General features: G+C 47.5%; 1 long non-coding RNA gene across 1 annotated transcript; it reads left to right on the top strand.

Moving 5' to 3' along the window:
* Positions 1-9,229: 9,229 nt before the first annotated feature.
* On the top strand, positions 9,230-14,490 carry LOC120850588. The gene is made up of 3 exons (XR_005797835.2): positions 9,230-9,390; positions 12,549-12,720; positions 14,135-14,490. It is a non-coding gene; the product is annotated as an uncharacterized LOC120850588 (long non-coding RNA).
* The last annotated feature ends 3,025 nt before the right edge of the window (positions 14,491-17,515 follow it).

Here is a 17,515-nt window from a genome sequence, read left to right as displayed (position 1 = left end):
AAGCCAGCAAAACAGCTACATCACCCCACCGCACAATCCGAACGAGGAAAGGAAAAAGCGCCGCGTTAATATTACAAGTTAGATAGTGTTAATGAAACTGTACTCTTTCGGCTGCATATACGTCGCATCGGTGTATATGCAGCCGAAAGAGAATCGCGCGACGAAATGAACCAGAGAATGCTCAAACAACAACAATGCGCCATTTTTGTTTTAATCATCCAAAAGCAAAACAAACAAAAAGAATACATAGTACCGTTGCATGACTAAATGCTTTTCAAGTCAGTCTCCCATTAAAAATCTGGGAGTGAAAAGGCGCTTGACTTTATCCGTCCGCAGAGTCCTCGAGGCGCGGATCGCATAAATCGGTGACGTTACGGTCACGTGGTACACGGTCCGCGGACGAAAATCGCGATTCGGTCCATCGTGTGAATTGGCTACTTCGGACACCCTTTCATGTACGTCTAATGAACATGACCATGATTGCGACACGGTTGAGGCTTCCATCGATTTTGGTAGCTAGTCAATGTTTGTTGGAGGAATATACAGATATACCCAAGAGGGCTAATATCGACGAGTGAATGAGAATACGTTTACAGTAAATGGACACCGCATGCCTTTATGAAAGTCATCTTATCCGGTGGGGGGTTCAGGAGGTAGGGTTTGGGATGCTTCAAGAAAGGGGAAGGGGTTACATATATAGGGTGTCCCAAGTCACCAGGCTCGATCTAAAATGGATCGAAAAAATCGACGCCTACATAGCAATCTGAACTTTTCGTCAAAGATGTGTTCACAAGTCAGTTTTTCTTGTAAAATTAGAAAGCCTTGCTTCCTCTCTGTAAAAAATAGGGCCAAGAAACTTACCAGGGTCAACTGCGGGCTGCGACGCAGACGACGAAGTCGACTGGCATTTGGCGCTCGTATTGATAGATGGCTCTACCTCCTTATCGAGACTGCTCGCAACCACCGTGGTTTATTAAAATTCACGTCATCTTTTCTTAAAGTACCTTTGGTGAAAAGTTAATGCGAACAATAAAAGCACAACTTAAATTTAAAAAAAAAAACGCATTTGCATAAGGGCGGCGCTTTTGGTGCCAACGGATTTCGTCTGCGTGTCGTCTGCTTTCTTTCGCTGGTCGGCTACACCTTCGGACGCTGCTTCCGACGCCATATATCAGTACGCACACAAAACGAGCCCCACCACTCGACTCGGTCGTCTGCGTCGCTGTCCTCCGTTGACGAGGACAAGTTTCTTAGTCCTATTTTTTACAGAAAGGGAGCTACGCTTTGTAATTTTACACGAAAAAAACGGCCTGTCAAATACATCTTTGACGAAAAGTTTCGATTGCTTTGTGCAGGCGCCGATTTTTGCGGTCCATTTTAGATCGAGGCTGGTGACTTGGGGCACCTTATAATTTTGGGCTATGCCCGCCTTCTTGATGCAGTCAAGAAGGATGTCAAGGATTAACTTCCTTTCCGGATGATCTTTGTTGGGCGCAACCCAATCTTCGTAGTTCTGTGGTGCGAGTTCCGCGGCAATTCTCGAGATCGCTTCCTGTCGTTTTCCTGTCGTCGCTTGACAGTGCCAGATAAGGTGTCTGCAGGTAGCCGGTACCGCGGCCGGACTGGAAGCGCGCGCTCTCTTTCTCTTCTTACGGCCTTTGCAATCGCCCGGGAGTCAATGGCATTTTTTCTCCGTATGTAGTTCACTTGCTTGGCGTCAGGGGCGCCACCACCTCACCCCAATTTACCCTACTTGGAGAGTCCCTTCGAGCTGCTTTGCGCTGGTGTTAGAGCTTCGTAGGTTGTTGTTTTAGCAACTTTGGTCTGGTGTACGTCGGTGGCTATCTGGTGAAACTCATTAGTGAGTTTGGGTGCGACACCTGTTTATGCTGTTGACTACAAGTAACAGAGGCGATCCCCTGTTCGTCTTATTGTAAGGCCAGGATAAAAGCGGGCTCCATTATCCAAATCCTAGGTTCCTCGCAGTTCTGGACAACATTTTTGTTTTTTTTTAAAGGCTGCTAAGCACCTTCCGCGTACAAATGTGCACGAAGTTCTGCAACTACTCATTGCACCCTATCTTGAAGACGCGCCAATCAGTTGCCCAGAGGGCATTGACAACAGTCACTCAAAGCGCTTGGCTGGTTTAATTTGCAACACGTTCCTCAGAATACTTCTGATCAACCATACAAAGACGGTCACGGACAGAAACAAAAAAATCAGCTTGATATGTGCACAAGCCCTCGAGGAAGCACTTTAGGCTGTAATATGCACTGTGCGAAAATTGTACAGACTACGACACCCTCGTCTAGAGCAGCTGACCGACTTCATGTGCGGCCTATGAAATGAAGCTGCAGACCACAGCAATAGATAGATTGGGCCTGCTTATATTGCACGAGAGTGTACGAATTAATCATTTAAAGTTCCTCCACGTAGAAGAGGTCCGTCTCCTCCTGTTGTTGAGTTGCAACAGAAGTCCTAGAGGTAAAGACGATATTGTTTTTTCGCAATTGCATTCGCTGTCTCTACTTACTACTTTTTACTTTCGAATCTCTCGGAGATGTGCGTCAAATATTCACTGTTTTGGGCTCATCAGAAGCGCATTAGATAGTGGCTGAGGGTCTAAACGTAAGGATCAGGTGTCAAAGGCTATAAACTTCTCGGCCGCAGGTTGCGACAGCGCTGAGATACACTGTCAGACGCGCTCTGTGCAAACAGCAAAGGGTAGCCCAGGGGTGAGGTGACAGCGCCCCCGCGAATTGCGGCGGAAGGTGGCGATTGCCACCATTGCAAAGGCCGTAAGAAGAGAAAGAGAGCGCGCGCTTCCAGTCCGGCCGTGCCGGTACATGGTGGACTATGCAGTTAGTGTCCGGGCCCGGGTTGTCTTCCAATGTTGGAGTGTAAAAACGCTTTCCTAGAACTGATGTAAGGGCCGGGTTGGCAGCGAGGCGCCGGAAGCACACCCTCTCCCATTGTGAGTATTTTGTTGGGAGCGCGTGCTCCTCCGTCGGCAGTAGTGAAGCCAGCCTCGCCTTTCGCTCTTGTCTTGCAAGTGCATTAATTTAATTGTGTTGTCTGAATTTTAGTGCGTCAACGTACAAATTAATGGTGTCTTTGAAGTTTTAATCCGAAAGCATTAAGGCCGGTTCTCACATGCAGCGAAGCGCTGATGTAGCGCTCCTCACGTGCCGTCAGCTACTTATCGTCTGCCATGAGCAACAGTTTTGACTGTGCGATACAAAGCTGGTGAACGCACCCGTCAGCACGCGCTTAGCGCGAGGTCATCGCTATGCTTGTAGCGCTCCGCTGCATGTGTGAACAGGCCTTAACGGTCCCGCAGAGCGAACCGGCATTATCAGCTTTTGATGCCACGCGCCGAACGGCACCTAAATCCCCTGTCCCAATGGAGCGAAGCCTGTAGTCTGTGGCAGTGATTTGATGTATAGGCTTCCATTGGCTGGCGCGCGTCATAGTTTCAAGGAACGCGGCTACCATTGGCCGCCGCGCCTCATAGTTTTAAGGAACGCCACCCCATGGCGCTGCGAACCCGCGCCGGCAGTGCGCCGGTAATAGCGGCGTCCCACTAGAGCGACAAAGACAAGCTTTTGTACGACGACACGGCAAAGTGTCTTGTCGCTCATCCCGTCCCACTGTGGCGACGGACACCATCGACAAATGTCCGACGACGGACAAGACCTTGTTTGTCGTCTGACTTGTAGCGCCGCGGACGCCGTGTGGCAGTCCCACTAAAAGACTACACTCGACGACAAGCGTTCTCCTCGCGCGTCGACGCGCGTCCTTCCGGTCTTGCCTCGTTTGGACGATCGCGCGCTCGCTGCTTTGGCGGTTTTGGTTCGCGAAGTCGCGGGTTGATTTTGTCATGGCGTGTCGCGAGAGGCAGCTCGCTCTCGCTGGGCTAGTTCTGCTAGAAGCCCTAAGCTCGAGTGAAGACGACGACCTCATCCAGCCTCCAAAAAAGCGGAGGATGTGGATGCGACCCCACCTGAGGAAGCACAGGGAGCAGGGGTGCTACGAGAATTTGATGCGCGAGCTGGCACTAGAAGACGCAGAGTCGTACCGCTCCTGGATAAGAATGGATACGACCACTTTTGAGGAGCTGCTGGGGAAAGTGAGGCCACTAATAGTAAAGCAAGACACCCCGTTTCGACAAGCCATTCCGGCAGGAGAAAGACTCGCCATCACGCTCCGCTACCTCGCTACAGGTGAGTTATGTCGCTGTGAGAAGTCGCAGAAATCGGTGTACTAACATACTAGACAGCTTATCTCGGAAACGGTATGTTTGCTCGCACTCGCACATCCCCGGTCCAGGTGGCAGCAACCAACTTCATACCCCTGCCAGACTGGCAATTAAAGGTCAGTTCCATTGAATGGCATTTGTGTGATGGGCGAATCAGCTGTGCGCGTGCAATGTGACAAATGCGTCCTGTGCACGAACACAGTTGACTCTCACTTTCCCCCCTAATGTCTCATACAACGCCTACACACGCCGGAGCGTCGCGCGCACTGATTGGCCAATCGCTCAATTGTCATTCGATAGAACTGACATTTAATTGCCAGTCTGACAGGGGTATTACATAACTTGCAAAATTCAGTTTCGCTTTCGCAGGCTATAACAGTGTGATTTATCTCTAAAGTACGTCTAAGTAGCGCATTTTATTTCTCAAACTATCAAAGAAAAGGTTTGCCCTAGTCAAACAAATACAGTCAAGAAAAGTTGTATGAGTGACCCATTGGGAAGTTCGATTAAGCAACAAAACTGACCCTGAGAAAAGTGGCAAAATGCTTTTCCTTGCCTATTTTTTTTTTAATCATACATTTTAGCGCTTTACGACGGTGTTGTCTTTTTTTTATATATATATTTAATAGGCGTCTCTCCAATGCAATGTTAGTTTTTGTAACTTTTCACCTTCTTTGATAATTTCTTATATTAAATACACAGCCTACCCACTCATATGTGTAAATTATAGCGCTATAGCTTGCGAAACTGATGTTTGCAATTATTTTAGAGTAGGTTGCTGCCATCTGGACCGCCGGTAGACCATCAATTATGGTAAATCTGGAAGTTGTCATAAATTGTAAATAAAGAATAGCCCTGCAACCTCACACCACTGGCTGGGTTCAGTATATTGATATAACAATCCTTATCATACTGATGTTGCTGGCTATCGTCCGCTGTATTCCTAAAATTTCAGCGGTCTACCCACCCGAGTTTCGGTCAGTTTCCCAGTTTTGACAGGAGTCGCATCAATAATCACCATTATCGGTGCGTAAATATGATCAAGTGAAAGTCATCTTTGAAATTGCTCCCTGAAAACCCTGCATTTTGTATACCATGGTGGCATACTTGATTGTTTAGAATGCATATAGAGTGCTTTCACTAATTTCAATGCAATGAACCTTCATTCCAGGGGAGACCTTCGCCTCTACTGGTTTTCAGTTCAGGAGGGCCCACAACACGGTCTCCAAGATAGTGCACGAAGTGTGCATAGCTATATATGAAGTTTTGGCACCTGACTTCATCAAGGTAGGTTTATCTCGTAAACATACCATCACAATTAAAGCCACACAGTGGTGTCAGAACAGAAGCAGAGGGACAAGCTTTTGACACACAGATATGGTGACCTAACCCCTTGTGTCGGGCAATCACAGTTTTAACAAAACTGTGATCTAGCCAAAAGGAAAGAGAAGTATCAAAAAAGGTAAGAGAAGTGTCAAAAACATAAGTTTGACTGCCCTGGACCCCCCTCCTCACAGTTTTCCCCCACCCGTCTTACCATCTTCACTTTGTAATCTCAACCGTTCAAGGGCACAGGCATCGTCCTGCTGGCCACCATGGTCTCGACCTACATCTTGACTAATGCACGTCATCTGCTCCTATCTGGTCAGTGGTGTTGGTCTCAACCCGCTCAGCCCCAGTGCAACACCATAGCCCTCCACATCTAGTGGCATTGGCGGCCTAAGCTCTCAGTCACTCCATAACGACATGTTCAGCTGTCTCGTCCTGCAGGCCAAGTGTCCTGAAGAAACCGTGTCTACACTCGTGTTTTGCATGCCCTGAACACTCCAATTCGCACCTCGCACAGCATTCCATTGCCTCTCGAGTTGTTGGTGACCTCGGTTTACTGTTGACTTGCCTCAAGTGCCACCTCCGGGGCTTGAACGACCATTCTATAATAACCCATAGACCATCTCATGGCTCTTGTATATAGTATTCATGACATAATGACTGTCATTAGATGCGGCACTTTGGGCCTGTATGGTGTGGGCTGTTGCTTTTTTTTTTTTTGCGAAACCGTGGATCTCCTGGTCAAATAAAGATTGCTATCACTATCACTGATACTAGCACCATCACGGGAGTGACGCTGCAGCATTGATTTTTCTGTTATGTTGTACTTGCAATTTTGTGCATCCCATTAATGTGTAAGGGTCACCAGAATGTCTACCCAGGCTGCACAGTGCACTGCCTGTAAATTTGGCGAGTCCACTTACTGGGCGCACATGACTTTTTAGTGTTCAATTCAGTAAGTAGACAAAGTTCCGTTTAGTAGATCAGGTGTTTCCTTTCTATGAGGGTTTCACAGTTGGCTGACATGTCTTCCTCTTTCTTCCAAGCTACCATCAACGCCGGGCGAGTGGAGACAAGTGTCCCGGGGGTTTGAAGAGCTCTGGCAGTTCCCGCATTGCCTGGGCGCCTTAGATGGCAAACATGTGACCATCTGCCCACCTCTGGGTACAGGAGCCATGTACCGGAACTACAAGGGCACATTCAGCATTGTGCTGATGGCTCTTGTAGATGCCGACCTCAAGTTCCTGTACGCAGATGTGGGCAGGAATGGACGGATGAACGATAGCGGTGTCTGGGCTGCCAAAGCTTACGGGCACATATCGACCGTGGCTCTGCTGGTTTCCCGGAGCCAGCACAGCTGCCAAACTCATCGAAGGTGGCACCGTTCGTTATTATTGGTGACGAAGGGTTTGGACTCAAGCCGTACCTGCTGAGGCCCTTTCCAGCAGCTGAGCTAAAGGATCCAGAGACGATGTTCAACTATCGGTGAGTACAGACTGTTCTACCGTCGCTGTGCCACTATCAGTAAGCCTTGCCTTGCATTTGCCCTGTAGTGAGAATGACAATACATAGCTTTCATGTCGCATCACATTGGTTGCTATGCCCAGGTACTAGATGTGCCATTAATACAGTGGAAGGTATGTTGTCACGCGCATCCCCGAGCATTTCACCTCGTGCTACTAATGCTCTTGAAGATTCGCCGCATGTGCAAAGGCCCCATTTCTGGGTACCGTGCTCCATCATGAAAACTGACGTGCGAATATTGATTTCTCAATCAAATTGAATCGCACATCCCCCTATAAAGCTACCTATAGCACAACTATCTACCAACCAAGAGTTTTTGGCATTGCACATATTATGACTGCCTATGGTGGTGTCCACCACCGTTGTCTCACATAGCTGTCATAGGCAATGCCTGGGAATAATACAATGCCCTACATATTCTTGTCCTGCCCTACATATTCTTGTCCCTTGGAGATTGGACTTGCCGGGGATCCAGATCTAGAGATGCCTGCTTTGTCATCCACTTGTCTGAAGTTCTGATGTTGACATGAGCTTTTGAACCTGTACTCCGTGTCACTAGTTGCGTGCAAGACAGGCGAAGGCAACACCAGACGAGGGGAGAAAGGGAAAGCACTAGCGAGTTCGTTTGACACGCACTGGCACCGTTCGAGTTCTCCCCCAAAATGCATCGCACTCGCAGAGTGTTGCACGGAGAACTGGACTCAATCGATCCTTCCAAATGCACCGAGTGCAGAAGACTGAGGCTGCCGCCATCTATGTTGTAGAAAGGGTACCGACCTCAAACCGAAACTAGCGCCTTTTTGTTCGGAGTGATGGGTGGGAATGAGAGAGTGCAGTCGCTACCAACGTTTATCTACAAACGTTGGTCGCTGCAACCTGTATAGTTTATAGTTGCAATGAGTTCAAGCAACTCGGCTGTTGTAGAGATAGTTACAGGCGTCGTAAATTTCTGCAACCAGCTGTTTACAAAGCAGCTGGTTGCAATCTTTCAATTCTTATAACCGTTTACACTGAAGAAAACTGATGATGCTGTCCAAGAAGAAGCTTGATTTGTTTGACCATGATATTATGCGTGAGCCACTGAAAGGGTAAGGCTTAAAACTAGTCCGTTGGATTATCCAGCAAAACTTTTCGTGGGACCTTCGATTTCGATGGTCATTACAGGTGAATCAGATATTAATTAGCCCTGGTGAGGGCGTCGAGAACGAGAGCTTTCTCGAACAAAATACGACAGGGCAAGTTAGCTGACATAGGTAAATGTTAAACATGATGATGCTGCCCAAGTCTCGGGTAAAGTCACTGTGTTTAGCATTCTCTGATGCTTATTGAGCAGTCAGAGGTTTCTGCTGGGGGAGTTTTGTCGACAAATGTTAAATTTTTCACCCCCACACGGAAGGTGATAAACATCTCGGGGGCCACTGATACGTTTGTTCTGAGAGATTCTAACACACTGGTAAATTTCAGCGTTTGTACGGCAACAGAGCGACTTAACGAGCACTTGGCCGGTGCTTTGTGCGTGAAAACCGTGGGAGCAAAATCTGGGTGGCCTCGATCAGACGATGGCTTCCATGCACATAAGAACCTCGGGACAGAGATTAAAATGGAAGCCACGCTTGCCTTCAAGAAAGTGCTTGCCGCACAAACGGTCGTCCTCATGAGGCGACCATTCTTTTCGATCAACGGATATTCTTCAAATTTTGCGCTTTTTAAAGCCTGCCTGGAACTTGTGGCAACTCAGTTCACTACTTTTGCTGTACCTTTCGGTGAAATTAACGGCTGCACAGCTTTGCGGCATGCTGAAATGCTATGACGCCCATGGAAAATGTGCGCCCTTCTACCCACGCCACCGGCTCCGGCGCGATCGCAGCCGCACCGCAGCTCTATAATGTCAAGCCCACGTGTCGGTCTATATGCTACACTAGGAATCAAGTTGAAGACAGCTAGCAGTTCTGCCATGGCAATAGGAAATCAGTACTTATTGAAGGTTTTTAAAAGAGCATGCCTGCACTTTTAAAAGTACAGTATGAAGGGTCATTAGTGATGCAAGATTATTGTTTCTTTTTCCAGACTCTCCCGGGGACGCCGCATTGTGGAAAACAGCTCCGGAATCCTCCGCAACCGGTTCCAAGTCTACGGGCACCCTCTTCGGCAAAAGCCTCACAGGGCTGTCAAAGTTGTGAAGGCAACAATTGCATTGCACAACTTCCTCCGGACGAAGAACAGTTCAAGGGGGAGGTACACGCCTCCAGAAAGTCTCGACGTTGAGGACGTCCTCACAGGTAAATGCCCAGACACTCTGTCCTAGTGCTAACGTTGGGCATAAGAATGGTGATGTGCAATTCAAATGAACTCCTGCGCCCACCATTGGTTTTTCAGGTAATTGATGTATTTGATTTGTTATAACAGCAATTACTGTGTTTTCTGAGGTGGGTGGGCATGGGTGGGCACATATTTTTGAAAACGAAACTAAACCAGGCAACACCAAGTGGAACTGCTTAAGACTAGAAGGCACATTTAAGCATGTGCCTTCCAGTCTTGCCCGACATAAGCAGGTCAGCCTTTGTCAGGCAACAGTGACAAGCACTTCAGTTTCGTCCTTTGCTGGCTGTCGCAGCATATACGGGTTTCACCAAACTGTTGCCTCCTGTCCTTACACAGCATTGTAGAGCTTGTTTCTGGGTCGACGATCACAATCCTCTTTTATAGGCCTTTTCTTAAAACATAAATAACCAACTGTGAACCACAATTTGCATCATTCACCTTTCAGTTCAGTTTCTCGGGTAACTGTCCGTAGGCTTTACATTTTATTTGATTATCCTTTAAAGGGATACTACAACGAAATTTCGGCGCTCATTTTTTGGTCTATATGTGTTCAAAAAAGCACCATCAAATCGAACATACCAATATCTTGTTAAAAGTCACGAAAAGGAATTTTAAAACGAATTAAACGAATAGCAAAGAGCACCTGGTGGATGTCGCTAACGCCTCGCTTGTAATGCCCGTCTAGCAACCTTGGCAGCTAGTGACGGAGGTTGTCTCGTCTCCGGCCACGACGAGAGAAGAGGGGCAGGAGGAACTCCCCTCTTCAGGAGAATGCCTTTTGTGTGTCGCAGAAGTCGCTATTGTCCCCTTACAAGATTATAGAAGATTAACCCGTCACTCAAAATTTGTACAAAAGCAGCCGTTTCGGTGGCTGGAACGACTAGGCCATCCTCTCCACGTCAGCCTCGCCGTAGCTTTGCTCGTCTTGAGACGACCTACGTCACGATTGCGTTGGATCTCACGTGGTCTCCGCTGGGCCTTCTCCGAGCGCTTGCCAGAGTGGGCCGTTTATAACGAAAAATGCAGCCACCAGGCTCAAAATACAAACGTGCGATTGTCATTTACGGATATTGTAGATCATATTCAACCTATTTTTGAACACGACGGGAATATTTCAAATTTCGTTGAAGTATCCCTTTAAATGTTTACCCTAATTGCAAAGGCATCGGCAGGATATCACCAATTCGAACAGTAGCTCAGCAGTGCGGCGGTTTCCTTGGCAGACGCAGAGAGTGCCGGCACTCGTACAGAGCCCAGTTGCTACAGGGGTACGAAAGTTTCTGCCACTGATGTTGCTGCAGTGGAGGAGCCGATATTTGTTTCGCCACAAGCGCAAAAACGTAACTCGGGGTTGCTGACTTAGTAAAAAATAGTCGTAACACGGAAATCAAAAGAATTTAGTGCAGTTTCCCTTTAAAGGGTCGCTTAAACGGTTTTGGGTTTGATTTTTACAGACTGTGCACAAGAAAACTAACAGAAGAGCGACCCAAGTACACATATGTAACGCTACTGGGACGCACATCTCGCCACTGGTACATAATCGGCAGCTGTAGTCCTTGCAAGAAGCTTGGTCGTATTACCTTTCACATTGATCACAATACTACATAGCCAAACACCTCTTCTGGAGCTACCGCAACGAAAGCAAGCCATTTTTGCTATTGTGATCCTCCTGTTGCCTTGCAATAGTTGTCCGCTTGAGTCGTCCCATTCAATGCTATGTCACCCTTGTGCCACTTACGTCTCGCCTTCCTATATTATGTACCCCTTTCCCTAGCAGCAGTTCTAGCTTGTAGAAATGTAGCATAAGATAAATGAGAAAATAATCAGAGTATAGGCAACCTGGTGTAAGTTTAATATGATGGCTAACATGACATTGAGGTGGGAAAAGAAATGGAGCGAAAAAGACAGAAAAAGGGGACACACCTCAAATAACATAGCCCCTTTAGAGTTTGATAGTTCTTTTTGCGGTTGATAATGGACATGTGAGGTCCGTGCTCTGGAGCTTGAGAGTTTGGCACTCCGTTCAGTAAACGGAAAGGAGCGCCGTCGGAGACTGACACTCGATTGCACTCTTTATGCACCCAGCATTTCTCAAAGCGTGAGTGACTTCTTCACGCTCCATGATGTCACATCCACAAATAAAATGGCTGCACTGACCGAAACGCCGAGACGTAGGGTGCCCCCCGAACTGCTGGCCCTTTTTATTTGAATAGTGCTTAATCCAGTAGGTAAAAACAATTTGATTTGAAAGCCAAGACAGCAACTAGCGTTCCAGAAAAGGTTTGTTTGTGCATCTCGCCTGAAAACGAATACATCTATCAAACGGTAGCTTGCCAATAGAACAACGACAGAAAAGTTGTGGAGAGAAAAAGACAGTCGAACCGTGGCCCTTTTTAGAATGCTTAGCCCAGCGAATAAAGATACTTCAATTAAAGAGCCGGAACCAGTTAACGTTGCGGAAAAGGTTTGTTCATACATCTCGCCTGAAAACGAATTGGCATGGCATCTATTGAACGGCTGTGTGCCGGTATCGACATAGTAGATCGATGGATTCAGTCTTGTGTAGCAAGATGGAACCACGGGACATCTGACAAGTTTGACAGTTTTTGCGTCGACAAGCGGGTTCAGGAATGTTCTTTAATTTAAATCTGAACAATATGCATGGTCAATGAATAGCTCAGTCGAAAAACTTTCCGCATACATGCTCGAAAGAAGTCTTCAGACTTTTCACAAATATTAAAACAATCATATATAAACTTCCTAACGTCAGTCCTTTTTTTTTAACTTCTGCGTTACAGAGGCCTTCATTAATTTATGTTCAAAATAATTTTGGCTTCTGCCACTCGTATCCATGAGATGATGGGTTCATCAGAACCGTGCTTTTGGAAGTGGCTCATGCGGCTCGTCTATAGTTTCGGTGTGTTGCACTCCCGTATCTGTGTTGCACTCCCGTATGCTCCATTTAGCTGCTGCGTTTGGAGTTTGAAAATTGGAGTGTCGGAGTAGGAGTAAACGAGTGCAAACTTAGCGCGCCCAATGAGGATTTAATTTCATATACTGTTAGCATATGCCTATTCCATTTTACAAAATGCTTTTTATTCTTGCTCTACTTCAGGAACAGTACGCGGTGGCACATGGAGGAAAGACGTGAACGACAAGGTAGTCTTCCCTGTGCAACGCATTGGCGGCAAGCCATCAACCGACGCCAAAGCCGTTCGGACGGTCTTCAAGGAGTACTTCTGGGATGAAGGCCAAGTCTCTTGGCAGTGGAAGTTACTGAAGTAATGGTATGTGTCATTTGTTAAGACAGTCTCTTCCAAGCTTTGCTACTTCACAATCCACGAAAAGGATGGCCCCCACATTTCTCTAATGCCATAAGATTTCCTTATTTTCCAATGTATAGGAATCTGACACATATTACAAGTAATACCGAGCATTTTTTTGATAGCTAATATAATACAGTAACAGTAAATTAACAGAGCTTGGGTGGTTATGGATTCTGAGCTGAGATCTGTCCTTTGTTTTTATCCATACTTATCCAAACAAATTTTGGATAAGTATGTTGTGGTGTAGATTAATAAATAGGTGATGTTCTGCTGGAAATCTACATCCACTGATCTGTACCTTTTCCCTGCACTGAATGTAACTTACGAAAAAGTGTCTGGCAGTGGTTTCCCCAGGAATTAAAATTAGGGTGTGTGTCTGGGGGGAGAGAGAGGGAGAGAAAGGGGGGGAGGAGGGAGTTCAGCACACGGAGGCAATTATTTTTCTGTTTTCATGGGTGCCATCAGACAAACTAATATCCAATTCGTCTGGGCCCGCACCGCGGTAACCGGACAAAAGCTCACCGGACAAAAGCTCACCCGTTTTTTTCACAGACCCGGACAAAAGCTCACCTCTTTTTTTTTCGCTACCCGGGCAAAACACGGACTGAAATAAAATGTGGACGCAATGGACATTGCACCATATTTAGGTGAACTTGTGCCCCATCCCACGCAAGGGTTTACTACGGTTGATCGAATGCCATTCCGTCGAAACATGTTTTAGAAAACGGGCACGTTTTATTGAAGCAGGGTTTAGAGAAAGCAGAGCCTCAGTTTAGAGATATGCCGTTTATCGAAATGGGGACGCTATTTAAAAAAGGCTTTTCTACTTCGCGCGTGTATTACTGGTGTATTAATCCAAACCCCCTGCTGTGCTTCTGCCGCTTCGCCGGCGGCAGTCTGCGGCGGCTCATTACAAAAATGTTAAATCACCTGACTTATCCATACACGCCGCTTCGCGGTGGCCGAATTCGCTAAAAGGAGGTTTATCGCCTTTTTCTCTAAACTTGGTTTCTCTATAAAACCAACACGAAATTTTTTCCTGGTGAGCTTTTGTCCGGGTCTTTTAAGAAATGGGTGAGCTTTTGCCCGGGATTCCGCACCGCACCCGTCCAGTGCACTAAACTCTTTCCACTTTATACACGAAAGGCTGGCGGGGAGAGAAGGACGCATCCCTCTCGCCTATAGCCCTCCGTGTACGACGAACCGCACTGCATCGTGCGATACGGGTCCAGACGAATGGGCCATAAGGTGGGGTGTACACCCCCCCCCCCCCCACCCTTCTAGGGGGTCGGTAGGGAAATCACGGGTGTCTTGTACTACTCAACAAGTAAACATGAAGAGAGCTCATATGGAGACTTCCTTTATTCTGGCGCAGCCACCACAACGACCTGTGAAGATATGGCTGCTTCCACGAGGGCCTTATGCGCGGCAAGCATGCCCAGCTGCCTGCTGGTACCCCTTGGTATCGTCCGAGCAAGCCCCTCCATCACCAGGCCAAAGCCCCGACACTCATCAGGCTCCACCTCCCTGGCAGACTTGAGGCTGTTTACAGCTGCCTGCAGCAGTGCCGCCTTGTTTGTCGCCAGTTCCTCCGTGCTGTGACGGCGGCTCCTTTTGGCCGGTGCCTCAGGTGGTGGGCTTTCGTCTTCGGACCTGTAGTCATCGGGCACATGGCAGGAATCCTGCAGACAATTTGTGTTGCATCTTATCTTTTTCTTTCATTTGCAAGTGTTGAACTAAAGAGAACTTTCAGTGGATGTTATGTGCAGATTTTCACACAAGTGTTAAACAAAATATTGGACTTTTAGTGTATGTAACATGCAGTTTTTCACAAAAACAGTTTAACATGTGTAGTTAACAAGGCCATCATGATTCCACAAGGTACTAATTGCCGAAGTAAAACCTAAGGCATAGGGAGGGGCTCATACACTCAGTGAGACAAAGATATCTCTGCAGTTGTTGTGGAACACTGCTGCAATCCTCCCATATTTGGAGGTGCTGACATCAACAGTGATGGGTATTATAATAATCTTTTAAGTGCTTTTTTAAATATAATTTTCTCAATTTTTGTGTGAGGGCTATAGCATGCAGATCTGCAGCACCTTTTGGCAAATATATGGCCATATGTAATGAGTACTCCTCTCCGTCGTGGGGCTAAATATTTGGGCACCGTAGGCGTCATACCGTTTGGTCATGAACTCGATTTTTTAGCGATCCTGGGCCCCCGAAATATATGCTGCAAGCACCTACTTTTCTCGGTCAAGGGGGAAAAGTCCCCTCGGTTAAGGCACTCACCATATCCTCTTGGGAAACATGTACTGCTTCAGGCGCCTCGGCAGTCGACTCACTTGGAGCTTCCGGTGCACCACCGGACAAAAACTTCATCTTCTTAAAGTGCACCCATTTTGGGACATGGACATCGTCGGCCCCAGCACCAGAGCGTTGCGTGTCTTTTACCTTCCGGTTCTCTCTCTGGTACTGGGACCGGAGGTTCGTCCACTTGTTCTTTACTTTGTCAACTGCAATGTATTGAAACAAAATTATGACACCTTCACAAACAGCAGCACAATTTTGAGGTGTTGAATGCTCCAAAGTGTGTTGATGTCAAATCTCCGAAATTTATGCTAATGTGTTTACTCAGTCATTCTTGAATAAAACTGGTGTGTCTGCTGATCTAAAGAGATGCTTACTTCTGTGCAGTGGCGTAGTCGAGAATTATTTTCGGGGACGGGTTGGGATTGTTATGACTAAGGGGGCGGGGGGGGGGGGGGGAGGGGAAGGGAAGGGAAGGGAGGGAGGGAGGTGGGGGGGGGGGGCTTTGTTTCATCTTTGCTTGTAGTAGTCGATGTACTGTACAATTCACCGGTACGAACACGGCCGTCCCCAACCCCCCGGCTAGGTAGAGCAATTCGGTAGTCATCCAATATTTGTGTTCCTTTACTAAACAAGATTTTAAAGAAATATTTTCAGAAAAAGAAGGGGGGGGGGGGGGATTCCCTAAACCATCTCCCTGCCTTCGCCACTGCTTCCGCGAGCACCAAAAATGCGGCCGTCGTGCGGTAAGGATAGATCTATTGCTAAATTACCCAAGCATCAAGGAGAATACAGAAATTAGTGTTCCACGCGCACGCCTTCCCCGTATAAAGCATTTGAAGTAATAACCAAAATAAAGAGTTGACGAACGCGCGTGCAAGATGCAATTTGTTTTAGGCATTTGCATTAGAAAAGTTACTACCGCCGAGTCCAGCACATGCGGCGCGTGGAACACCAATCCCTGCGTTCTGCTCGATGCTTGGGTAATTTAGCAATAGGTCTATTGCGGCTCTGGATCTTTTTGATGATTTCTGACATCGGGAGCAAAATGATAAACGAGTACTCACTCCTGTCGCCGAACCCCAAGGCGCCCGTGATGTCGGCGAAGGCCCACTCCTTTAAGTTTTTTTTATGGTAATCTGGATGTCGGATATCCCACAGGAACCGGCGATCCTCGATCATTTGTATTAAGATACCTTCTAATTCAGAATCGAATTCGACACCATTCGCGGCCATCGTTCGTGCGGTGTGCGAGTAGGCTTTTCGCACAAAAAACGATTCTGGCCGTTGAAAACTTGAAATCCCACTGATCAGTGGTATCAGTGTCGATGGTCATTCCGTCGCGCCCGTGATCGATTATTTAATAAATTATTCGAAGAGAAAAATAGCCGTCTCCACTTCAACCATGTTTGTCGAAGCGTTTTCGCCCAAAGAGCGAAACACGAAAACCGTGTCGTCCGACTCCGTTTGTCTGTGTATTTTGAAGTGTTTTGTTGACAACTCCAGTCCCACTAGGAATTAAATTTCCTTGTCCCCGTGTTCTTCGTCGTGTCCGCCAGGTGGGACGGCGGACTCCGGTGGACTACGACAAACAGGCTGTCTGTCGATGTCTTTTGTCGCTCGGTGTCGTGTGTCGCTGTCGTTTGTCGTTGTCTGTCGTTCTAGTGGGACGCAGCCATAAAAGGAACACGGTGGCGAGCGCTCGCCGAACATGACGGCGCCTCAAGCATCTACATCCTCGGCGGCCACAACCTCGGCAATGGCGAAACCTGCCCGTCCAAGCAAGACACCGCAGACGAACTAAGGGCCCGGAAGAACGCAGCACAACGAGCGAGGAGGCAGGCAGCAAAATCCACCATCGTTGCCAAGTCTCCGGATACACGGCGGGAGGAACGAGCAGCGGCGCAACGCGCTTGGAGACAGAACAAAGCCTTTCGAAAACGTGAGGCGCCAGCAGACCGCGATACAAAGCGTCTCAGGTGTAAAGAGGACGAGACTCTTCGACAACGCAAGGCAGAAGCAATACGTCGCAGGCGGCATGCTTTCGCATTCACAACTCATAAGAAGTGCTTAGGTGTCCTTGGATTTTTTTCTTGCTAGCCCTCTTTAAGGCGACGACTGTGTAGGTGGTCTTTTCGGCTGAGATCATCATGTTTGTTTCCTGCATAAAGTTCATGATGACATTCAGGACTTTTTGAAGTCGACTTTCTTAAATGTTAGGTGCGCCTTTGTTGATCCATAAGGTGACGTCGTCAGCGTATATAGTGTAACGTACGTCTCATATTGCCCACCAGGCGGAATGCTATCACTCTATAAAAAAAGCCCGTGCGTCTACTTTCTCGCACAACACTTGGAGAGCCAATCACCGCAACTTGCGGAGGCAGCTCAGCTATTGACGATGCCCAAACATATGTTTAGACCAGAAAACGCACTCTGACTTGTG

Source organism: Ixodes scapularis, unplaced genomic scaffold (assembly GCF_016920785.2).
Source record: "Ixodes scapularis isolate PalLabHiFi unplaced genomic scaffold, ASM1692078v2 PGA_scaffold1__304_contigs__length_218370807, whole genome shotgun sequence".
NCBI lineage: Eukaryota > Metazoa > Arthropoda > Arachnida > Ixodida > Ixodidae > Ixodes > Ixodes scapularis.
Note: the sequence above shows the minus strand (reverse complement) of the source record. Positions and strands in the feature narration are given on the sequence as shown.